At 39.3% G+C, this 25,684-nt stretch overlaps 1 protein-coding gene across 4 annotated transcripts in view; it reads right to left on the bottom strand.

Moving 5' to 3' along the window:
- The window catches only part of LOC136835956 (cyclin-dependent kinase 6-like), a 541,856-nt gene that overhangs the window by 282,654 nt on the left and 233,518 nt on the right, over nt 1–25,684 (bottom strand). The window lies entirely within an intron of this gene.

Raw genomic sequence — 25,684 nt, 5'->3', positions numbered from 1 at the left:
GACTTCTTGGTAATGTTAGGAGGCAAATTAACTACAAATATTAATCGGAAAACTGTAAAGGCTAGGAGACCGAAAGCCAAATGACCAAAGAAAAATGGCACAACTCGACTGGACGACGGTTGGAATAAGAGTTGCCAGGAAGGGTAACAGATTATTTAAGGGGTAACAGGGATTGATTCGGTTGCTTACGCAATATGGCAGTGTAACAACTATGACAACTGACGGCGGGGGGTAACGTGAAATAAAGGCGGTTGGACGGTGATTAACTAAGATCCCAGAGAGAGAGAGAGAGAGAGAGAGAGAGAGAGAGAGAGAGAGAGAGAGATTTGTGGAACGGTTCCCCGATGTAGGGGCGTACTTCGTAGAGGGCCCCCTATGTGGCATGGGTCCTTTTTGGGAAGTTTCTGAAACAATGATGCTTCATCTGACTACACAGAGAGAGAGAGAGAGAGAGAGAGAGAGAGAGAGAGAGAATTTGTAGAACGGTTCCCTGATTTAGGGGAGTATTTCATCGAGGCCCCCTATGTGGAATGGGTCTTTTTTTTTTTTTTTTTGGCAATTTTCTGAAACTGATGCTCTATCAACTTGAGAGAGAGAGAGAGAGAGAGAGAGAGAGAGAGAGAGAGAGAGATCAAAGACACTGGGAATGCGAGAATAGAGAGAGGGAGAGAGGAGGGCTTAAAAGCAGATAAGAAGGGATTAAGGGGGGAAAATCCCAATCCTTCCTTTCCTTTCGCATTTTTTCTTGCTTTCAGTTCGACGTCGCATGACCGACCGCTTTGTCTCGTCTTAATGAATCCGTCTATGGTTTCGTCATGCGTGAGGGGCGCAATGCACCGCCGTCCGTTACAGGCGCTACGTCCAAACACCTTCATCAACATCAAACGACCATATTTCAATGAGACAACTACGAGGGGAAGTTAAGCCGTGGATTTGGCACAGGGGAAAAAAGTGGACTATTATTTTCCACCAAGGGAAAGGCAGCAGAATACTTGAAACCGTGAGAAACAGTCCATCTAAGATACAGTTCGAGTGCGCAGCAAAAAAACCACTACAACAACAACACCAACAACAACAATACCCTAACATTCAGTTGTTGAACAAAAAAGGCAAATAAATAATAATAATAATGTGCTACTGAAGAACCTAATGCCATTACTAGAACATCGCAAACCCACCCATTCCCAACAACCACAAATGGGCACTGCACGGCGAAGGAAGGTACGTAACACGACTGACAATTGTACTCAACACTCCCATTCAACTAAATCATTATTACGCCCCTGGACATCACCACTAGCTTTTTTCATACCATAGGTTGCCGAACACGTTCCAGATCCTCCCAAACATGGACATCAATTTCAACCCATTCCACTGGCGTTGTCTACACACCTAAGGATAAACAGACACTGTGTTTACGCAGTCTTGCCTTCTTTTCAGGGGAGGGCCACATGTAATTTTCTCGCCTCACTTTGGCATTGATATTTATGTTGGACGTGTATGTATGTATGTATGTATGTATGTATGCATATACATACATACATACATACATATATATATATATATATGTGTGAGAGAGAGAGAGAGAAAGAGAGAGAGAGAGAGAGAGAGAGAGATTTCAATGTTATAAAACATAAACTATGTAATATGAAGAAATATGACTGTGGTCAAAATAAAAATGCAAAGCAACTGCACTCATGACATTAGAAGTATGACAAATATATTTATATAGATTCTTTAAATAAAAGTTGAAAATCCCTCTCCCGTATATAAAATTTACATGAGAATTTGCTTTCCCTCGAAAACCACATCCACATCCGTCACTAATGTCCAATCAGCATTAATTCATAAACAAATTGACAACACCGGTAATTTTCGAGAATTATGGTGCCACCACTTCTACCAAACTATATCAAAAGATAATCCAAATTACCAACCCTTATCATAAACCAGAGAAAATCAAAGTAATACGGAAAACTACAACGACAAAACAGCTAGAATAAGGGGAAAAAATAATCAATTATATTTATGACGATTCCAAGCACACCTTCTCCTAAGAATCGGTACCAGCATTTAATGAGGAAGAGTTTAAAAATAGTGAAATATGAGTGTTTTTATCCGTAGACTTTGCTCTCTCTCTCTCTCTCTCTCTCTCTCTCTCTCTCTCTCTCTCTCTCTCATTGCAACAATACTGAAAATATCGACGAAACTGAACTGTATTTTTCTTAGTGCTCTTAAGCAGATTTCAAAACTGTTTCTGCCCGTTCATGCTAAAATTATTCTAGAGAATAGGGATTATGGTAAGGTTTCTCTTAGAGAGAGAGAGAGAGAGAGAGAGAGAAGAGAGAGAGAGAGAGAGAGAGAGACAGAGGGGTTTGGGATTCTTAAAATATGCTGCCTACGGAGGCTAAACTAATATGCTGTAGCGAGATAAGAAACAGTAAGAACACTAATTATCGAATGACCAACAAGAGGCCCATCGGTAGGCCTATGGCCCGAAAGGAATATTAATTATACGTCTACGTTCATTAGTGTCAAGAGATTTAGGTTAAGTGAACGCGGTCGAGTGAAAATTAAAATAGGAGACTATAAATAATGAACGCTGGCAAAAGCAAGTCACAATTACAGTGTGACTAAATACAGATACCTTGTGTGAAATAAGTGACTATGAATACAAATGGGCTAAGAGCCTGACTTTTAACATAAATGGAGCATAAAAAAGAGGTGAACAACCACTAAATATTATTCTTTAGTACAGAGAAATCATCTCACAAAATCTCATAATACTATAAAATAACCAAATAACACACGTTTTTCCCAAACCACTTCAAATGTACTATACAACTGACTCTTTTATGAATTATTATGCCTAAAACTGAAATCCTTATAAAAAACACAAACAAAATTATATAAATCTTAATTGTTACCAATTCATCATTGGGGAGATAGTACGGAAAAAGACAAATTTTTCCACAATTTTAATTGTATCAGAGTAATTGCCAGAAGCTTCATTTTCTGAAAAGATATGAACGAAATTGTTTGTAAAAATACTGAAAACTCAAGAATAAAAGTGATAGTATATCCATCAGAACTGCTTTCTTAATCTACAGCCAATTCTCCAAAGCCAAAAATAGCAGGCTACCCACTGGCATGTTATAAGTAAATAAACGTGATACCATTTTGACGATTCTTGTTTTGACACATTCTCAGAAACATTCTCTCTCTCTCTCTCTCTCTCTCTCTCTCTCTCTCTCTCTCTCTCTCTCTCTCTCTCTCTCTCTCTCTCTCATACCCAAAGACATGGCCATTAATGTTTGTTTATTCAAACAAAAATATCAAACTAAGCAAGTTATATAAATCAGCTATTTGTTTCACAAGACTTGGTGCGATACGCAGCCTTCTGATTTCTTTTGAGAAGAGAGAAAGAAGAAGAAGAGAAGAAGAAAGTATATGCTTTAGATAACACAAAGTCCGAATCCCACTACGATGACCATAACATACCGTCACATGTCGGATGATTTACGTGTTTCAACTGAGGAAAAAGTCGTAGAATCTTCATCAATGATAAAGACTTAAACGATTATCAGTTATGTATTCCTTGAATGCTCGCGCGAATGTATTTATATGTATGATGACCATCAAGGTTCACTCAAGGTCTACAGATTACCTGTATCTATAGACCTTGGGTTCACTAAAATCAGAAAAGCCAGGTCTACAGAAAACACCATCCCGTAGATCCCGTCGCGGCCTGACAAATGAATCAACACTTGAAGAAGAAAGGCGTTGCTGAAAGATTTCGAAATTTTATTTGGGTAGCTGTGGAAAGGAAGCTTTATTTACATCGGCAAATACTAAACTTCTGCCAACCAAATGGACGGCGTCCATGATCACTGACTAGAATGAAAGCTTATAAGCGCGTTTCACTTACGATTATGGAATAATCGCACAAGGCTCGGGATAATTCGATGCCAAAGGAGCTCGAATTAGGCAGTGACATTATTATTAAGCGAAGCCACCGGTAGTAGTTGTAGGAGCAACCTTTGAAGATGCCAAAAGAACCTCTCCCAAATAAGAGTACACCAAAGGCCTCTCGACCAACTATACACCATGTGACCCGTGTAAACAAACACTCGACCAAGGAAAACTTCACAACAACAACAACTCGATGACGATGGCTGGGTTACTAAACACCCAAAAACAACAACGACAACAGCCACGATAATGAACTCCATGAATGAAGAGCCAACAATGCCCCTCCTGCAGGAGGTGGAGGAGAAGAGAGAAGGAGAGAGAAAAAATTCTCGAGTAGATGGAGAGGAGAAAATGGGATGAATGGATGAACACCCTATAACGTACGAAAAGAAACAACTCAACACGTAAAAAAAAGAAAAAAAAAAACAAAGAAAAACAAAACAAAAAAGTGGCGTTGGATAAAAAAAAAATATATACTTTTTTAGCAAGGAAGAGCCGCTCATCCTTGTGTCACACTGTGGGTTAAAAAATAATTACGTGGCGCCTCAAGACTTGATGATGATGAAAAGTGAAAAAAAAAAATAGAAAGAACAAAAGGAAAGGTGTCGTTAATGAACCAGAGGTGTCAGACGACACGAAACCCTCGGCGCATGAAAATTAATGGAGAGATGCCGGATTACTGCGTGACATTACTTACAGATTCATCATAATAAAAAAAAAGGCACAATACAATAAGTGTATTCATACACGAAAATTCTTTTATACACCAATTAAATACCATGGATGAATTGCCTGCAAATATTCACTTTGGAATGCTGAGTTAAGGCATTCCATTATAGACAAATGCAATATAAGGTATATATTGCATTATGATATCAATTATCAACTTGTATTATTACATTACATTGCTTAAAAAGTCGAAACGATGAGTACGAACAAATTAAAAATATATTATTGGCGGACGGTCTGTAATTAATTCGATTTCGACATTAAACATCATTTGACAGAACATGCTTTCTCTAATCTCCCCAACATTCATCTGGGTATAAACTTATTTTTCGACCATTTCTCTCGTAATACCCACCATATCTATATCTATAACCATCTCTCTCTCTCTCTCTCTCTCTCTCTCTCTCTCTCTCTCTCTCTCTCTCTCGTTTATTTGAATTACCTTTTGATTCTCGACCATTTTCTCTCGCTATGGATTCCACCCTCCCACGGTTCTTAATACAATCGCCTTCCCACCACTCCCAGAACCCTTTAGTACTCTCCCCCCTACCTCCCCAGAATCCTCCTTCCCTACCTCCCAAGCACCTCCCTACTACCTCAAGTTTTTCTGAGGCCCTAAACCCCCTTAATAACCCATTCTGCCTCTCGCCTCCCACCTCTCACGTTATTTTCTATTTATTTGCTTTTTTTTTTAGCTTTTATCAAACACTTGATGTTTTTAGCATCAAGGACAAAATACCTTACGCATACCCGCAGGCCAGGAAATTATGGATGATACCTAATAAATTATTTCGCCACAGCCTATGTGCTACATTAAAAACAAAAACAAAAAAACAATGAATGAATTATAAAGACAATGAAATTGATACGAAGAGACCTTCATGACTCCGCTGAGCAACTCTCGAGATATTTTTATAATGAAATCTTCCCGACTCCATCGAGAAATTAGCATTGTATTACTTACGATCGGCAGACAGCTCTGCGTTACAGAAAATTTTATCTACAAATTCCACCATAAAACACCATGTCTCTTTACTTCGCCACTGTTCTTTTCAATGATGTTTTGAGAGAGAGAGAGAGAGAGAGAGAGAGAGAGAGAGAGAGAGAGAGAGAGATTAAAGTATTAATTACCCTAACTACTCGCAATCAAATAATCATGCGTAAATACTTTCATTTCCGTAATGCATATAATACTAATAAATACATGTAAAATCTATAGTACTGAAATCCACACAGCTAAGAGAACACTGTAAATAGGAAAACACGGAGCTAAATCATTTACCTCATAAATCATAAGTTCAATACAGTCACAAAATTATTTGATTATAGCTGTTATTTTTGACGGGGCAGCTATAATAGTGAAATCCACATAGCTAAGGTATTATTTAAACATTCGCTTTTGGGTAGTGAACAGTAGTCCTGTGACTGACCAGGTCAACACTATATCCAGTGACAAAATTTCATAAATTACGCCAATGCAAGAACAATGTTTTTAAATCAAAGCGAGCATTCCCGTACTCCTTAAAAAAACTATACACAATTTTCTATTTCAAAAATAATCAAATACATGTGTCAAAACGGGACTAACGGTTCTCCCAAAATTGGTGCCCGTAATAACTCACAGTAGATGTTTTTCCATGGCATAAACTCCAGGTCAAGTAAAAGAAAATACTAAATCTGTGTGTGTGTGTGTGTGTGTGTGTGTGTGTGTGTGTGTGTGTGTGTGTGTGTGTGTGTGTGTGTGTGTGTCCACAAGGTAATACCCAGCCTAATGGAAGGTGGCACCAATTTGTAGGTTAAATATCTCCCGAACAAGGTTATGAAAGATACGGCATAAGTCACATACCCTGGTTGCTAGTCGACTGGTCTGGGTCGCACCAAGAGTGAAAAGGGATGACGAAGTGAGAGAAATAATTCTGACAAAACGCATACAACATGATAATTGAATAATATGATGTCCTCGACGATGTACTCTTCGTGCCATCGGGATGGTTTCTGATTCTCTCTCTCTCTCTCTCTCTCTCTCTCTCTCTCTCTCTCTCTCTCTCTCTCGTACCGGTTTATACATCAGAAAGGCTGGTTATCATTGCTGCCTTTAGGCGTGACATCTAAACGTTTCAGGGTCCTTTAAAGTATGCAACATTTCCACTACGTGCTGTTGCGCATGAAGCCCGGTATGAGAATCATGAAAGGTTAAAAAAAAAAAAAACTACCAGAATGCGCTGCCCAAGAATAACCATACACGAATAGATCATTAAAAGGATGAAAACGTAGTCACAGGAAAGTGGTAAAATGAACGAATTTGATAAAGAACCACTTTAACAAGCCATAGTGTAGATCTAGACTGAACTTCTGCGTTACTTTCCCTCTATTATCTATCATCAATTGATCCCTTTACATCGGTATTCCCTTATCAGTCTACATCAAATGAAAATTTACCGGATGGGGCATGATAAAGCAATCTACCAATTAGTTTTTGAATCTTGGATGGAAAACCAATCCACTAACATAGGCAAACCCTTATATGCATTGCAGTCATGTGTTGCAGTACTAACCGATACAAATACAAAATGCAACAACATTCAAAATAAAAGATGTACATCTGAAAATGAAAGAAAGGAATCAGTAAACTTCAAGCATGACCTCCGGAACAGCTTTCTTCCTGGCAAAATTGTCCCAGTAGGAAGTTCCATATAATCGAGAAAGGCAACACTTAAACCAAATATCGTAAAATATCCATATTTTCATAACATGTACTTAATTTGGGACCTTCCATTATCGCATTCAGTGCTTGAGCCTGCAGAGACAGTGCTGGCTAATCGTTTTGCATCCACATCCTGTAAAAGCCACGAAGCCATCTGTGTAGTAACAAATTTCTTGAGTTATCTTCGCTGTAAAATCATTGAGGAAGAGACACTTCTGAATGCTCTCAAATTCTGTAGGTTGTAGGATTCGTCTAAAATTAAGAAGCTGCAAGATTCCTTAACTCTTTAAGAGTTTGTGATACAACTTTAAATATGAGAGATTTTATTATTATTACGTTAAATTTAGGAGTTAGTTAGATTTTTTAAATGTATAAGGTAATGATATTTTAACTGTAAGAGATTGCAAATATTCCTTTAATTTAATAGGCTGAAATATTACTGTTACCAAGAAACAAATATAAAACAAGTACATCAAATATACAATCAGCATGGAAATACATCAATACATTAACCATTTCTGTTTTGAAGAGCGTTTGGTCAATGGGAAAATAATAATAAGATGCATTAGATGACTAACCTAATAAAAATAATTAGTCCCCGAATAATTTTGATGCATATCTGATTAAATCCAGAAGGATATCAACTAACTCATCATTCAATCAACAAACAAAATCGCTAACCTACCATTTCAACAAAGACTTCTTTCGACCCCAGAAACCTTCAAGAAAATGTGGTTGCGAAACACTCCATACAGAAGGACCACAGAGACAAATTCATTCATAAAAACGTCTCAAGCCTCCACTCTCTTCTCTGCTAGCAACCCTCTTTAGTCTTTCCTGAAATACTAACACAATTTGCTTCTCATATTTATCTAATTTTGTCCTAAATAAAGGTATAATTTTTCATCTCTTTCATTTCATTGGGTCTTTTATCTCACTTCAAACATTACCACATACATAATATATACTTGCGTGTATTATAGTTTATCTGTGAGTCCACTTACGTTTCAGCAGCAAAGTCAGGCCGAGCAATGAACTTATTTTCTTTTGTTTTTACATTTCCGAAACTCTCTACAACGACTATTGCCAAGCAGCGTAAGACCTTAACTGAATTTCATAAGTTACTACGCGTACGCCCACACCCGGGGCGTGTGTGACACACAGAGAGAGAGAGAGAGAGAGAGAGAGAGAGAGAGAGAGAACGTCCTACACAGAATTTAAATTCATATAATTTTAAAAGCGAAAAATTGGAAGTCACGTCCCTAACGCTCTTTGGATATTGATGAACAACCAATATAGGTCTAGACCTTGACTGCAAGGTACTTTGACGCACAGATCTACATCTGAGAAAAAAAAAAAAGTTTAATTCCTAATGCAAACCGCAACCCAGCATGCAACACCCTGAAAAGTAACGCTTATTCCGGCAAACCAGTTTTCACTGTAAATTTCCTCAAAACCTAAGAAACTTTTCTCAAATTTGCAGACTCTTTGAATTCAGTTTCTTTTAGCGGAACAACCTTTTTGGCCTTATAAGCAATTTTTGTTCAAAAGTACAAATTAATTTCCCCAAAGCTTCAGAACTAATCAAACAAACAATGTTAACTTCAACAGAAAAACCTTTTATTAAATTTCCTCAAGATATAAACACTTAGATTATCCTTGAAACCAAAGCCTCTTTCGACAACAACTTTTATATATCCTATAAAACTTAGCAGCTGCATTACCCTTGACAGCAAAGCTTACTTAGTATATAATTTCTAAAGCTACCTCAAAATCCAAGAAGCTGCATCATCATGGAAAGCAAAGCTTCTTTCGAAAGAATAATTTCTAAACTTTTGCAATACCCACACATTAAAAGCAAAATTTACTTCTACAAGAAAGTCTGAACTTCCACAAAACTTGAGACGCTGACTATCCTTCCAAGGGAAGAACTCCGACTCCGGCGGATCTGTTTCAAATGGACAATAACAGCATTAACGTATTCTGAGCTCTTCCTTTCTTCGTCCCTCCGCCCCTCTCCCACCTCTTCCTATCCTTGTAGCCATTCTTCTTCGAAAAGGTCGTTAGAAATTCCGGAAATGACACTCGGGGCCTTAAATGTGTGAGACACTAAAAATAAGGACTTTCGCCCGCAGCAGCTGTCCGTCTACCACTCTCAGGAGGGTGGTCGCCCGTCCAATGCTTCTTCTTCTATCACGAACACTTTAACACTTTCTTTCGAGGTCGTGGTGCAAAATGCACAACATCGCCCAACGAAGGTATTCAAATAACGTATCTCGGATCATGTATGTACCAGCGTTGGATAAAATTATCTAGTTTATGCACTCATTTCACTGACGAAGTTAGTCGCTTCGCAAACATTAACAATTTCGTTGAGCACAATCTACAACTGAAAACTTACACTTATATGCTTTCTAATTCAAATGCGTCACATTTACTCGTGAAGTTATAAAATAATACCACGGATAAGGAAACCACTTCAATACAATGCATAAAAACTACCAAAAATCTAGCAACACTTCCTGCCATTAAGATTAATTTTAACTGGTCATCCCACGATATTCAACAGAATGCTTCAACAAATCCATTAATTAAATCAAATAAGCACTAAGGATCAGAAAGAGTGCTGCATTTATTCTCAAGTAAGTCCGTCGAAACATTTTCCCATGGACACAGTCCCCTCTCAGAGAAGAAAAAAAAAAAAGGCCACACATAGAATAATTATAAAACAATTTACTGTGCCCATATAGTATTTCTCCCTCCTGGCATCCCCACACCACCGCTTATATTACCCACAGAAACAAAACACCCGAAAATTTTACCTACTGCCCAAGGCCGACCCCCTGTCAATAAAGTTTGAGATATCCTCACAAAGACAACCTTAAAATCGTTCAAATTACTTCGGGACAATGCCGGTCGTCGGCTGCGTTTCTATGGGTCTGCAACAGACGTTTTGTAACGAACTAAGTAATCTACATATTATGCCTTCTGAAACGATTATAAGAGCTCCCACTTCACGGCGCAAAACCACGTGGTACCTCGCCCCTCCGACAGTTGCCAATGCCTCCTTTGGATATGTTCTTTTCCTTCTATTGAAAATCACACTAGAGTTGTTGAGGGCGTTTATACAGTAACCTCGTTTTCGATTGACTAATCTTAAATTTAAAAAAAAAATAGCAATTAAAACTTATAAAACTGCCGGTAGTTCGAAATCTTTTACCAAGCCCGCCGGAATTCTCGCCCTGGTCACATGACCAACGTGGTACAGTAGCGGGAAATGAGAAAGAGCGCGCCAAACTCGAAGCATGTTAATACGACTTCGGCGCGCCATATTTCCTTAGCGCGAAGTCCTGTTTGAAGAACACTTCGTAACTTCATAACTGGAAGCCAACAAGAACTGCAATGCCAATGAGCCGTGTTCAGTAAATAAAAGGCTACATTTAAATGGGATTTAAAATGCAGCAAATTTGGAAGGAAAAATCTAAGAGAGTTGCAAATAAGAACCGGCCTCGAAACGCGTAGCAATAACCGTATCCTCCCTGTGATGTCGCCCTCACGATCTTCCCCGGGCATGACGAGATCATTACGCAAAAATACATCTCTACATCTCAAATAAGCAGCTGAGATGCTGCTGCTACGGTATGCAGTGAGAGAGGAGGAGGAGCAGCAGCATCGGTAAAGGAAGGGTGTGGATTCGATATGGCTACCGCTACACTAGGAAAGATGAAGGACAACGGCCTGCCGAGAGAGGCGGTCCAATTTACGGTAAACTGCAGGTGAGGATGACGGTCATGTATACCGGAGTGTTTGCGTCTCTCTCTCTCTCTCTCTCTCTCTCTCTCTCTCTCTCTCTGTGAATGGAGTCGAAACGAGGAGAGGGAGAGGCCAAAGAAGACTTCTCGGGTAACAGCTGAACGGGAAAAGTCGAGGGCATGGGGGGAGACGTGGGTAGGGTACTACCAGGAGTGGAAGGTGAGGTACAGGATGCGAATGTGAGGCCATTGGGAGCAGATGAGAGAAAAATGAGGAGAAAGAACACGCAGCAGCAGCAGCATAAGAAGAAAAAGCGCTGCTAGTGTTTAAAAAATGGAGCCCTCGTGCAACTGAAAGAAAGAAGGAAAGAAAAAGTTGAGAATGTCATACCGTACATGACGTCAGCGGAAAAAATGGAAGTCTCGATGGCAGGAATATCAGAAAATCATGAATTTGATATATGGGAAAAGGGGGACCTTACAATTGACGAAGCATAGGGTATAGTCTACCATACAATATACATAAAAAAGGGAATCTGCAGGAACAAAGAAGGGGGAAATAAAAAATAACTCGCTTGAGAATTCACAGTTATTACGTTTCAAAGCGTCGTTGCAACAGTATGACGAACACGATCGCAAACCTTACCCGCAGGTATAAAGAGAGAAAGAGAGAGAGCGCATAAAAGAAAAAGTGGGGGGAAAGGATGAAAAAAAAAACTAAAAAAGTTCAGGAGGAAGGGTGCCGAGGGACAATTGAGGAGAGGAGGGAGAAAACTGGATTGAATATCCCCATACAACGAACGGCGAAGTAACTCGCTCCGTGCCCTGAGGGACTCACTCCCCTTGCTTCTATAGCAACCATTCCGTCTATCTTTGCCTTTTCTCATTCAGATACAAATCCTTAGGGAACGGCCAATGAAAAGTCGGGGAGTACGATAATGTGGTCTTATTAAACTTTTATAATTTTTAAATATAGTAAATTCTCCACTTCCAAAGTAAGTATAACGTCCAACAGTTACCATCCATTCGCCCCAATGCACGTGTAGTCCGCAAAAAAATTGCTGTTTTTTCATCTTCTCTGAAAGATGCATTTATTTTAACAGTAACGTTATTAGTCGATATAAGACAAAAAGCGGGAGAACAGATTAATGTCGCTACTGTTGCTGTTATTAGATTATGCTGGCCTTATGCCAGCACGGACTAGGAGGGAGAAGTGTGCACGTTTAACGAAGAACTGAGCTGCCGGCACGCGTCCACGTCATTCGACAACCCCCAAATTGCAACCACCCCTAAGTCTTGCAACCGCGGCAAACGCGTGTTGCCGCAGAATCCTTCGCGCTCAACCTGCCAGAACACCGAAATAATATTTCTCCAAAATCCCGAAATAATATATCTGTTTCTATTTTAAATTTTCAGAGGAGATATTTTCTTTGGGGTGTTAAGACATCATTATATAACTCGCTGGGAAGCTGATTACGCTGTTTTCAGTGTATTTTTTTAAGCTGCAATAAAGCCCGACGTTTGTGTTGCTTAAAAATCTCATACATGAAGTACGATGGCATTATGCAGTTAATTCCAGCCATACCCTTAAAAATGTAAGATGGTGCATGTACACAACTATACAAATACACTCCGACCACGTATCACTTTAGAAAGTCACCGATGTATATAGCAACATTTACTTATAATAAAACATCCACATTTCAAACAAGTGCGAATTACATAGTTCAAGCAGCGCATTTATCCCCATCATACTGCATAGTATATCACCGAGCGGATGAGAGCTTAATGTGCATCTCGCAAGACCACGAGAGCATCAGAAAACCACAAAAAGCTAAACGACTCCAAGACGATGGCTTCCGAACATGTTACTGCGGTCGAAGCTGCGGCCATCTGTGGAAAATCGACTTTGCCCTGTTTTGTGGTCGTCTTCTGCAAAGCTAAGGTGGTATTCTGTGACAACGACAGTACAGCCATGTAACTCGGAATCCTGATCTTGGGAACATCTGATGAATGGTTTTGCACAGGTGGGCCGAGTATTGCGTCGTACAGACACTTCCGTTCTTTTTTTTTATTGAAATATTATTATTCATTTTAAGGCAGCATTGATAATTAATCCCAAGCTGTTCCTTCATTCTCGGACAGCTGGGGCCCACATCACTCGACCAACATCGAGCCAATAACACAGCCTTATTAAATGGAAACACTGGATTTTGAAGAAACTTACCTACAGGCCTACTCAGTTGTGACCAGAAACCAACAACAAAGAGAGAGAGAGAGAGAGAGAGAGAGAGAGAGAGAAGGAAAGTGTCCTTTTTCTCCAATCCTCACACATGTGGGCACATCCCCGATGAACCGTGATATCCGAGGAGGCGTAAAATAGCTACCTAGGGGCACTTCCGGCGTGACTAATCTAACCTCACGCAAGCACGCACTAGCGCGCACGCACTGACGACCGGAACCGAGAAACAAGTAGTGATTGCATGACTGCACCACTGCTATTCACTGACAGCGGGGAGCTTCAATAGAAGAAAATAACGCAATACAATACAAAGGCAATAATGCAACATGATACAAAAGCATTAACAATATGTAATGTAATATAACCACAATGAGCTAAGATTGAAATGTACAAGCTTACGCAGGTCAACAAAAAAAAAATGTAATAAAATCAATCAAAATCAAAAAAAAACTGCAAGTTCATTCCGAAGTGACCACTAATAGGGAAATGCACTGCATAATTCAAACAAGATCAACATCGAACATAAACAACAGGGTGCTAAGAGATCGCGAAGTACGAGGTTTTCACACAAGTTCTCATGTCTCCTAAATCAAACCTGTACTGAGCATTGCTGAGGAATAACAATATATGTTTATAATTCATGCTCAAAACGGTGAGGAATCAATCTTTCGGGAGAAGAATTCTATGCCCTAAAAGTAATAAAATAATTCTTACATCTAAATATACAGACAATAATCGTTCTGGAAACCACATTTCACTTTGCCGTTACTCTCGTCACAGTTACACCCGTCGGAGAGGGCCTGTAGGATGCCTAACCCACGGATGAACCCACAAAATTAAATCCGCATGCGACTGCGGTAGATAGGCGGAAGTGGGCCTCCGGAAGCTGCGGTTCACATCCGGACGCACGCGTCTCCACACCCTTACGCTTAGGCATCAAGTAATCATTTCGAATAAGACCATGGCAATCCCATTTACGAACGCCGTGGGCCATCACGTCCTCTGGCAATATATTATTATATATATATTTTTTTCTCTGGACAAGTTATGGGTGAGCCACATGAGATTTAAATAAGTACAAGGCACAAAACCGCTGACAACAACAATAATGAACTGTGTTCGCAAAAAAAAAAAAAAGTTAAAATACATTATATGAACAATACTCAAATTTTCCCTTCTGCAACATGCTTTACAGTTTAGACTAAAACCCACACTACTTCAAATGAATTATCCTTCGAAACGGGACAACAACAACACCACATCCATCACTCTGACCGTCTTTTTGACCTCTCAAGACAATGCCCAGTAATTGGCGACTCAAAACAAATACCAACAACACCACGTTCCAACACCTGAAGCACTGCACGCATTTGTTTCTGGCAATGCAGCTGGTTAGGCGCCCTCGGTAATGAGCGGTTACTACCCTATCTTCTGGGGAGAGAAAATAGATGCCACGCGTAATGGCATCTGAAGGTAATAGCTGTCTTCTGCGTCAGAATTTACCGCAACCCCCGCGCCCTCCAGCACGCCCGTCAAGGGTATCGTTCAACTGGTTATTCATTATTTCACATTCCAGACTTTATTCGATGGTGGATTAGCCTTCTATAATTACATTCCATTAATATTTTTAACTTGTAATTTCTTTTTTATTTACAACATGTACGTACATTCCCAGAAAATTTTCTTGAGAACGATACGTTACCGAATGGTGATTGTATGTATGTATGTATGTATGTATGTATGTATGTATGTATGTATGTATGAGAGAGAGAGAGAGAGAGAGAGAGAGAGAGAGAGAGAGAGAGAGACTCACAGTCTAATTCTGAAAATCTTGAAAACAAAGGTATAACCGCACAGAGAAAACAGTAAAGCTGAGAAATCCAAAACGCAAAACATTCCCTATTGAGGCATAAACATAGTGAGAGCTCGTTCCCGATTCCGCCCTCACACCGGAGCTCCATTCCAAAATCCACCAACCTGGAGACGAAAAATTCTCTGCTTCCATCACAAAGCGAGACGGTAAACCATTTACATACATTAAGCTCCTCAAAACAATATTAGCATATTATACGGACCATAAATATTTACATGTTATACAACCTGAAGAATACGAGAGGAGACTTTTACAGCCGCATAAAAATTACCATTTATAAGGGAACGAAACTGTCATTTTACTTAGCACTTTTATCATTATCATTCCGTGGTCATTCAAAGCACCATCCATTCCTTGACATTTAGCCTGCCACCCCTTCAACAATTAAGCCCATTCCAAACTAATCTGTTCTGAAACCACGAATCTGAAACTTCCATTAAAAGGAATAAAACACTCACCTACGGGCTGAAATTCATTACATCACTGCAATGGTACCTGACAATATCGCAGTTACATTAAAAGAACATCACAACACGATTATTGCACAAGTAACGCAGACCAATATAAAAATCAATATTTTTCCTCACGTGCAGCACTAAAATGAAAACTGCTGTTCCTAGCACGACAATATTTCTTTAACCATCAATTTTTCCCTCAAAGTCTGAAGAATATCACCATTCCGTCTTTCTTACCCTTCCCTTTTGACGACCTCGCGGTCCTCCCTTCCCGTCTGCTTTCCTCTTTCCCATCATCTTGACGCAACCTTTCCATTTTTAACCCTCTTTTCCCACCATCGTAATCCTTCCAGTACTTTCGGTGTTTTTCCCTTTAGTTAGTCCCGATGCCCTCGCACCTTTTCTTTCCCGTCATCATGATCTTCACATCTTTCTGCACCCCTCCTCCTTCACTATACTCTTCATCAAAATTCTGATATTGTTTTTAACCCCTCGCTCGATCGTAGTCCTAACCAACGTTTCAATGGAGTTTGAGTTACAAACACGGTATTATTTCGTCCTGCACCTAGATATGAGATTAAACCATTCGGTGCAAGGCTTTGGTGAAAAGGATAGCATGCCGTTATTTTGTACTACAGCTATACAACTCCTGGTTACCCTTATATATCGGGTTCTTCATACTTTCTCTGCAGCTGAAAGAAGGAAATCTACCCTAGTGTTCCTTCGGTTCATTAGTTATCATTATTTGGCCCTTATCGGAGCGAGCGAGGTCTGATTCTTTATAAATATTTGGCTATCTCGGAACGAGCTACCTTTCAATTTTTTATAAGTCAAGCCACCATTTTTTTTTCTTCGAATGACTCAAAAAGATTTGAGCACGTTATATCCAGAGATGGTAGACATGTTGAGTGCTGGGACGCCGCACCACCCCCCGTCCTCCTCCCAAACCGTCCACCACCAATAATTATGCCTAGCACAATTAAATTACAGCTTCAACACGGTCCCGATCAAGAACACGGACAGTTAGCCATACATTAGCATAGTAAATTAGTACAACGTGGAATAACTAAAAAAAAAAAATAGCAGATGGATTATAAATTGATATAGCAAATTATCAACACAGCCCGACTGGAAATAACTGCCCACTTATCAATTAACGGTCGATACAAAAGTCGACATCGATAGAATAATGAAGGCGTTAATCAATTCTCTACCTGATAACGTGTCCCAAGGCGACACTAATTACTATCTACCAACGAGCCTTGAATTGAAACCGATAACTCACCTGGGATTACTTCTGGACGCCGATGATTCTCTCTCCAGGGCTAAACATATGGGGCTCCGACAATCCCTTCAATTCAGCCATGTATCCAAGGTTATATCAGATAGGTCTCGACAATCCATTCAAATACCCCATACAATAAGCCCTACTCAAGATCAATATATATATATATATATATATATATATATATATATATATATATATATATATATATATATATATATATATAAGCTTTATGGATAAGTGAATGTTAGTAGAAAAAATAATTTCTTTTAAGTCACATATTTCCAGGGTCGATGACCGTAAGCGTTTCGACGACACATTACAGAAATTAATGAATCGGTCAGTCAGACACACACACACACACACACACACACACACACACACACATATATATATATATATATATATATATATACATACATATATATATATATATATATATATATGTATATATATATATATATATATATATCTGACTAACCGACTGTTTAATTTCTGGAATGTGTCGTCGAAACGATTATGGTCATCGACTCTGGAAATGATGCGACTTAAAAGAAATTTTTTCTAACAAAACGTTCATTCAATCCATACATGCTTATAAATACGTTGATATATGGAAACAAGTCACAGATCTGTGAAAACTCGCGTAAATCGTACTTGGGTTCATTTACCTGCCTTATTAATTGCTCTTAGCCGATTTATTTAACATAATGTTTACCTACTTTAAATTTCGTCCACGTAAAATAATGTACAGTGAATGGTTGCGAGGGAATCTCCCTGCAATTAGGTTTAGCATCAAAGGACCCATTACTATACGTGCCTGCGACAAATAGACTTTTTTATATGGAAGGGGCCTTAGGTTGGACTGGTTGTTCGTCTAAAATCTAAACAAAAGCCAATAAAATAATTTTCCCTTATTTTTTTTTATTTAAAGATTCAGGCAGTAATGTTGGGAATTGTGAAGTTATTACAGTGCAATTGTCGCTTTGATTATACCCCTATAGCCAAACCCACCCCAAAATATCTCTCTCTCCCTCTCTCTCTCTCTCTCTCTCTCTCTCTCTCTCTCTCTCTCTCTCTCTCTCTCTCTCTCTCTCTCTCTCCCCGACACTTCAAACTGACGGCTTATTTTTGTCACTCCGTCAAGACGGTTGTATTTTCGGTATAGGTTTGTTCGCGTTCTTTTTTAACGGGTTACAAAAATGTGAATGGATTTTAACTACAAAGGTGGACCTCGTCACTGCCAACATTTTGGGAGAAGTAGGAATGTACCTTTGGGAGAGCAGGGTCTTCTTTGGGTTTGGGGTCGATTGTTCTGCCTTGGTGGGGGGATTTGCGGCCTTTGTTTCTTGTCTTTTGGTCGTGTATAACTTTAAATCCGTAAAGTATGCGTTGTTTCAGAATCACTTCGGGGCATTATGTGAAATTCATGTTCACTGACTTTATTAACAGTATATCACTCGAATACTTTCATTAATGGAGTTAGTGTCTGTGTTAACAACTGAACTACGTATTCACGTTCCATTTACATTCGGAAACAAATTGCTCATTAGGCTATATATATTTTCATACATTTATAGGCAGCTTTTTTTGAGCAAATTTCATCGCATGAACTTTTACATCTGACAAACTGACTCCACTAAAAACGCATATAGTCTTGCCAGGTGCTTGAAGACTTCCTACGCCTACAGTTTACCATAAAAGTATCTATTCAATAAACAGAGATTCCGTTAAGGCAAAATAATCTGACAACAATGGCAAACGGTCTTTGCTTTCAGATGCAACTTCTCTAACTGATTCAACGAACTCCCAACACTCCAGACACCCTCTATTTAACGGTCACCATCCAGCAGTTGCATCAGTTTAGGCGTAACTTCCATCACCAACGTACATTTAATATTCCGCCTTGAACCCTTGGCCAAAAAAGATGGGTGTGTTCCTATCTCGAAGACAAACTTAGCGCTTTTATTTAAGTTAGGCTATCGCGCCAAACTCGTCACAAAACACACTGAAGGAAGGTGGGCACGAATGGAGTTTTCATTCTCATCGTTATTCAGTAAGAGTAGGAGACATCAACACAAGGGAGTTGAGAGGAATAACCCAAGCAAATTAGTAAACAAAAAGAACACAATAAAAAAAAAACATAAAATATCACATCCAGTTGCATTATACCTGCAGCAGTTGGCCTTGAGTGAGAAGATGCAATGAAAGCTTCACCTAACTGCCAACTCCTTACCTAAGAGGTCCCCATAAAGGAAAAAATATACAAAAAAAAGGAGTTGGTGGATGGGGGAAGGGGGAGGAGTGGGTAGGGGAAGGGGGAAGGGGAGGCGAGATGACCAAGACTTGCTATAGTCCCAGAGGAGCCATTAAAAACCGCCAAGCGACGCCCCAAAGTTACACGGGCAAGTAAACAATTATAAAAAAATAAGGAAAAAAGTATCACATGGATTCCGATGCCGCAAAACATCCAACAAAATAGATAAGTGATAAGGACGGGTGACACTACATCCTTTCGTTCTTTTTTCTGGAAACCTTGCTTCGCACCGGACATTCCAATCAAAGCGCCTCGAGTACCAGATGCTGCTGGGCCCCAGGAGAGAGAGAGAGAGAGAGAGAGAGAGAGAGAGAGAGAGAGAGATATGCCAGATCCGCTTGAATGCCAAATGACTCGAGAATGTCCTCATAATGTTGTGGGAAACTGACGTAAAATTTAGGAATGGCAAAGGGGCGAATACCTTGACTACCTTAGAACTCGCACTATAAGGAGAACGAGATTGAGATTCTGTTTTCATATGGGCAACAGCTTTAGTGTGACAGATGAATACTATGAATACTGACATAAAATAAATATAATAGACCAAATGAAAGGCAAAAATACTGCAAAATACTAGCTCACGAGAAAAAATTCAGGAAAATGGAAATAAAAAAAAAAACATGAGGGCCAGTTAAGCAATGCTCTTGTTCTCTCTCTACGAATTCCTATGCCCAAATTCTCTCTTAAATATGACAGTCGAAATAAATCAAGCTGCTGCTTCGAGGAAATCCAGTTTTTATACCCAGATTATATGCTTCAAGACTTTTTAATATATTGCACTCTCTCTCTCTCTCTCTCTCTCTTTACCACCTTGTGGTCAATGCAAAGTCGGTTCTGATATCGCTATCTTCAAAAACAAGGTATTACGAATATGTCCCACTAATATCCGAACCCACATTGGGGAGGGCCTCGAAGAGGTAATGACCCACTCTCGGAAGGTTGGAACGAAGCGCTACGGAAGAGGTCTTGGATAGAATCGTTCTATGGGTGATTCTCCATTTCTGTTTTCAGAAAAGGCTCCCTTTATCGTTAGATAAGTATGGAGCAAAAATTTGTATTCCACAGCAGTTTAGAGGCGCTCTAGAGACCAGTCCGTGCCGGCATAAAACCAGCTTTATCTAAAAAAAAAAAAAAAAAAAAAAAATTTGCACTTTAAATCTATAAGATATAGCAAACTTATCAAATGGACTGAAACTCACGTAATATTCCACTGCTTAACAAAGTATTCTGAATGCAACATTATTTTCAAACTAATCTCAATAACTACACATCAAAAATACAGAGGTCTCTTCAACAGTCAATCCAACCGTTCTTTTTCCATAAGCTGATTTGTCATCTCTCACTGGCAAAAGCAATGAGGGGGGGGGGGACACCACCTATATATCCTACCACCTTAGCGGGCGTAGGCGGGCCAAACTGCCTCCGCCCTTCACCTTGCAGGGCACCACAAGCACACCTCAAAGCAAGACGTTTGTTACAACCCCTCCAGCAACAACCCCAACCCCTCCCTACCCAAGCCAACCCCGGTTGCACCCCATACGTTCATGACTAAAACCTTGGGTGTCTATGAGTAAAGAATGATCCCTCTTATAACAAAATTTTCTCACATTTCTGAGCGAACTGAAATATCGTAAAGTTCATTCTCGGTGGACCGAAGAACTGAAGAATAAGAATACGCCAATCCAGTCGAAAGATAAAAAAAGAAAAAAAAACGCAAACGAGAGAAAAACATAAAAGGTAAAGAAGATTCCATGGCTGATACCATCAAGGACTCGGCTCGGAGTTGCAACCGCAACAAAATGGCGTCTACGCGGGCTGCATGCTGATTGGCCGGGGCGTTGCCGGGGGACTAGTTCGAAAGCGAATAATTTGATGCCAAACAACAAGCGGCCCCCCTTTCCTCCCCCTCCCCACTCATCCCCTCCACCCCGTCATTCCCCCCTTCTTACTTTTTGTCTCAACGTTTATAGTTTTAGGGATACAAAGAACTTTTTTTTTTAGTATATGTGTATCTAAACGAAGACTGATTATTCAATAAAATAACCATGCTGTTGTCCCGTTTTTAAGTTAATGTTCAATATATTTTGATCTTAGCAAAACTCTAAGATTTTCCATACTACAGTATATGATTAACTAAATGAAATATAAAATGAACTGTAAAGGAAAAGGTTTCAATAAAAAAGACCCAAAATCCACACATCTTGTAGTATGAGAACTATTTGTATGGACACAAACCTGGCCGTAAGATCTTTTGCACTACATTTTAAAATTAATAGGACAGAAAACTTTAGGCGGTTCCACACTTATATCATGGGCAAGACAGCCAACATACATGAGGCATTACAGCCATCAACATTTGAGAGTTATATCAACACCTTCTGTAAATTTACATCTTACATGACTGTAGGACAGCCTCCAAACGTAAAAGTAAAAAAAACAGACGAAGCCACATGAGGGACCACAGGCAGAATTAAGCATAGAAGGAAATCTTTGTTTACCGAACAAAGGGAAGAAACGAGATTTGAAGTTCTAACATAAAAGAGGAAAGCAAAATATACTGCTCCCATTCATCACGAGACTGATTATATGTAATCTAACATATGTAAATTTAACAGCCACGATCCCCTCTGAACTTCTTGAAATCTTCCCACCTTTTGGATGTGCTTGCCACTACAAAGCCTCAGATCCAAATGGAAGATTATGAAGAAAGTCTGATGTCCGTAGCAAGGTTCGAACAAGCATCGCATCCGGAGTAACTGGTAAAAAGCGGCCGTTTGATTCTATCTATTCTATCATATGAAGTAGAACAGTCAAATGACAAACAAAAATCCTGTCGGGGGAAGTATTGTAAAAGCATGAAGAGCAACAAAATCCAATCAACGTTAAATGCCGGAATAATAACCACAACGGCACCCAGCAGAGACAAGATTTGCGGCACTAAGAGCCAACGGTGTCAAGTCAAATGACTGGTTGTTTTATATGTATAACTCGCGCAAAAAGAAATGAGTAACATAATCTCTACAATGCCTCAGATAGCATCAAGTAGGTGCCGCAAAAAGCTTTAGAATGTTGAATACTCTAGTATTAGTACCACATTAATTAATGATTCCAAAGATTCCAAGTGATACCACACTTTCATCATAATTCCACAAAAGTAGAAATCTTTTAATTTTCTTACAATCAGACGACACTGTCATCTGCTATATCAGTATCGGATGACTTTCATTCTACCTGGCCGACTTACGAGAGAGAGAGAGAGAGAGAGAGAGAGAGAGAGAGAGAGAGAGAGAGAGAGAGATTCGTTTACTAACATAAACTAATAAGAAATTCTTTATATCCCGGCAGCGGGACCAGACGAAACCACCGCCCCTTTCCCTTTCTGAAGAATTCCTTGCTGGAGTCTCTGTGCTGAATTTACATCATATACCGGTTAGTTCCTCCTCAATGCCACGCCTATGATCATTTGCTGAACCCGCCGTCGACAACGACAACCATAGTCGTTTCGACGCCACATAAGAAGGACAAACTGAATCACATTCCACGGACCCAAGTCTTGTCATTCAAAAGGACATTTCAAAGCTGCCTTTCCTCCAACGTTGCTTCTCCTTCTATGACTCTTCTTTACTATTTGTCTCTTTCACCGACACCACTAATTACACGTAAGGTCTTCAAATGAACTAATAAATATATCTAACAACAAGATTCGTCAATGAACAATACGCAAATCAAACTTATTAATATCTGCGAGTTTTTCTTTAATTAATGCCGTGAAGTTATGATCTGAAGCAAATCTCTAAAAATGTCAAATGACACCACATTTCTCTATTACTTAGACACTTGGCGGGCTAACTTGAAAAGCCACCAAAAACCACGAAAGGTAACATATCATGATTGTAAAACGCCCATAGAATATCCATAAAATAATTTCATAAGTGAAAAACACTAATGGGAAATTATTACAGCTGCTTCATCAGAGCGAAGCACCCGAAACACTATCCTTACAGATAATAACAGAGGGTTATTTTACAGATGTCCTTCATGCCCTTAAGCAGGTAATAACTCCTACGGGGGATTCTTCACTGTTTCGAAAATCCAAAATAGCACTTTCCACTCAAAAAAACTCTGTTAAAATAATAAATGTTTCCTTATTGCATAGCTAATACGTATCGAGAGTTGACGGTCCCACACCATTTACGATGAGAGAGAGAGAGAGAGAGAGAGAGAGAGAGAGAGAGAGAAAATATCATACGAACGGCTTCACCTAGGTGAGGATTACCTCGCCGAGGGCCTTCCGTTTTTTAATTATGATGCGACTAATGGTTGCCTATAAGCAATTTTATCTCTCACCCCATCTTGTCCTGGAACGGCACACACACAAACACACACGGAGAGGAGAGAGAGAGAGAGAGAGAGAGAGAGAGAGAGAGAGAGAGAGAGATACTTAGCACAAATTCATTTGCGTGTACCATCGAAAACCTTCTCTGGGATATTCCAAGGCAAGTAGACTGTGGGCAATAGCCTATGTCTAATGGCTTTACATTTGTGCTGCTTTTAGTGATTCATTTACGATCTCAATGAGTAATGGAACCTAACACCACAAAGACGAAAAAATAGGAAAATATAAATCAGTTTATAAAAGCAAAAAACGAGAAACAGTTTACATATAAGCATACTACTATAAGATTACTCACCCCCACTCTCAACTCTCTCTCTCTCTCTCTCTCTCTCTCTCTCTCTCTCTCTCTCTCTCTCTCCTTAAACAAACATTTGACTCACCTCATGAAACACAACATCGATACTTAATCAGATATCAAATCTATTTCTTCCTAAAATGGTACGAAATATCCGAAAGCGGTTTCAGAGCAAACACTCTACATGTAATAGGAATCCTTTTTATACGACGCGAATAGAAAATTTAATGTTTAAACAGGACCTTACATGGATGAAAAATGAAAGGACGACCAAACTTCTTAACGTTAGTTACAGTTTACTTTTCATATAAAGACACATCACAACTTGGGACTAACACCAGAAACTTCCATACACACATATGTATATATATATATATATATATATATATATATATATATATATATATATATATATATATATATATATATATATATATATATATATATATATATATATATATATATATATATATAATACTGTAATAATAATATAATATTATTGTGTGTGTGTGTGTGTGTGTGTGTGTACGCTCTCTTGGAACAAAATAAAACATGTATTTGGAAAACAAAGGATTCAAGCAAAAAGATATTAAAAAAAGCAAACTTGGTGAAACTTATCGGTAAAAAAAACACACACACGAAAAGGTCAGGGAGGTTATGCGTCCGATATGAAAAAAACACGTCAATTTCAATTCCTGAAGGGGGTGTTTGTCTAAAGGAAAAATTACGACACATGCTATTCTTTAATGAATTCATGCGACCACGCCATCAGTTGGCTATCATTCACTGCATAAATTGATATAAATATTTAAGGAAAAATCTAATATTCTTTTAGCAACGAACAAAGAGTGGGGGGGGAGTGAACAAGTCGGCTTTTGAAGGTCCAGGTGACCTTATTTGAAGGTCGCCTGTGACTGCTTGAGTGGCCACAGAGATGGTCCTGAAAGACAAGAAAGGTGAAATCATGATTCCAAATAAATTACGAAGCAAATATTAGCCTTAGAGAGAGAGAGAGAGAGAGAGAGGCTTTCATCCCAATGAATACTTGCCGAATGAAAAGTAGCGTACAGTAGCAATGGTAATGACTGCCATTACAAATCATCATGAAATCTGAAATGAACGTTTTCATTTCTAATGATACTTTTTCCTCTTGGTCATCAACATCCAGCCGATTCCTTTTCCCCGACAGACCATCTCTATAGGAGGGGGACGAGGGGCTGAGTAGGAATAGGAGGCCCATCTAATATTTGGGTGAGGATTGAGAGACGGAGACGGGGGGAGGGGTGTATTAAGACTGGACTTCTGCTAAGATGCCGCAAGCGTTTCCCAGCCTCGATAATCCTGTACCTTGCCTGTACCATTACCACCACTCCTATCACTCCAGCCACCTACTGTCCCCCACCCCACTCCCTCCCCATCTTCCTTCCTAAACACTTGACAAGACCCCTGTCAAACCGACTGCATGGGTCAGTTAAGCAAACAAGGGCGCACCTCAAAGCATTGCCTTTTCCTTGCTATTATTTTTCTCAGTCATGGTCGTGATCTGCACACCATAAATGAAAATGGGAAGTTATCTTTCGCTAAAAAAAAAAAAAAAATAATAATAATAATAAAAAATCATGTGGTGAAAAACAAAAGGAAAATCAAATATATGAAACCAGGCC

This window comes from Macrobrachium rosenbergii, chromosome 55, assembly GCF_040412425.1.
Source record: "Macrobrachium rosenbergii isolate ZJJX-2024 chromosome 55, ASM4041242v1, whole genome shotgun sequence".
Classification (NCBI taxonomy): domain Eukaryota; kingdom Metazoa; phylum Arthropoda; class Malacostraca; order Decapoda; family Palaemonidae; genus Macrobrachium; species Macrobrachium rosenbergii.
Note: the sequence above shows the minus strand (reverse complement) of the source record. Positions and strands in the feature narration are given on the sequence as shown.